At 59.1% G+C, this 1,148-nt stretch overlaps 1 pseudogene across 1 annotated transcript; it reads right to left on the bottom strand.

Annotated features, from left to right (window-relative positions):
- Nucleotides 1-6: 6 nt before the first annotated feature.
- LOC103728352 lies at nt 7-969 on the bottom strand (annotated as a pseudogene). The gene is made up of 3 exons (XR_003848426.1): nt 850-969; nt 305-463; nt 7-175 (listed from the first exon to the last, which is right to left on the bottom strand). The product of XR_003848426.1 is annotated as a POU domain, class 5, transcription factor 1-like (transcript).
- Between the last annotated feature and the right edge of the window lie 179 nt (nt 970-1,148).

The following is a 1,148-nucleotide window of genomic DNA, read 5'->3' on the forward strand; positions in this document are numbered from 1 at the left end:
TGAAGTGGGGACTCCCATAGCCTGGGGTACCAAAATGGGGCCCTGGGGGCAGAGGAAAGGATACAGGCCCCCCTGGGAAAGGAGAGCCCGAAGCCTCATACTCCTCTCGCTGGGAGGAGTCAACGCTGGATCGTTTGCCCTTCTGGCGCCGGTTACAGAACCACACTCGGACCACCTGGGACGGATAAGGGGGAGAGTGAGGTTAGACCATAGGCTGCGGAGGCTGGAAGGCGGGCGGGGAAAGGGTTGAGGCCGTGGGGGCTGGGGGACGGGGTCACAGGGCATCAGGGCTGTGCGCACTCACGTCCTTCTCCAGCCCAAGCTGCTCGGCGATGAGGCTGATCTGCTGCAGGGTGGGCTTCGGGCACTGCAGAAACAGGCTCTCCAGGTTCCCCCGCACGCGGTTCTCGATGCTAGTTCGCTTCCTCTTGCGGGCCTGCACCAGGGTCTCCGCTTTGCATATCTGGGTAAGGGGAGAGGTTCACAAGGACAGGCTTTGGTGTCAGGACTGTGAGCAAACTTAAAGAAAAGCGTTGACTGGATGTGCCCCCAGAGCTGGGGATAGTTACAATAAAGGAGAACCTTAGAAGGGGTGGGGTTGGCCTGGGGCTCAGAATCTCCTTAGCGCAACTGAGGGATCACAGTCCGTCCTGCTTGATCCACTACCCTGTGCTGGTGGGTGAGTGGGAGAACGTGAGCTTACCTATGCTAAGGCCTTGGGGCCGATCCCCAGCACCAAAAAAATACCCACGATACAGATAACGTCTGTCTGCAAGTGGACAAGGGAGAGCTTCAAGACAGATGGAAAGGAGGTACGGAGCTGTGCCAGGTAGACCTGCAGACCCTCACCTCCTGAAGGTTCTCATTATCAGCTTCCTCCACCCACTTCTGCAGCAGGGGCCGCAGCTTACACATGTTCTTGAAACTGAGCTGCAGAGCCTCAAAGCGGCAGATGGTCGTCTGGCTGAACACCTTTCCTGAGGGAGACCAGGCACCGTGAAGTCAGGCAGCACCCAGGTCTCGCTGCCCATCTCCTCACAAGCCAGCTGTCACCTTTCCCACGGGCAGCTCAAGCCAACTGCCTTCTCACAACCCCTATCCACCGTGGGGGAAGGGGAGCCCCCGAACGGCCCTCCCCTCAGTCCTAC

This window comes from Nannospalax galili, unplaced genomic scaffold (assembly GCF_000622305.1).
Source record: "Nannospalax galili isolate Female #2095 unplaced genomic scaffold, S.galili_v1.0 C48714513, whole genome shotgun sequence".
Taxonomy (NCBI): Eukaryota; Metazoa; Chordata; class Mammalia; order Rodentia; family Spalacidae; genus Nannospalax; species Nannospalax galili.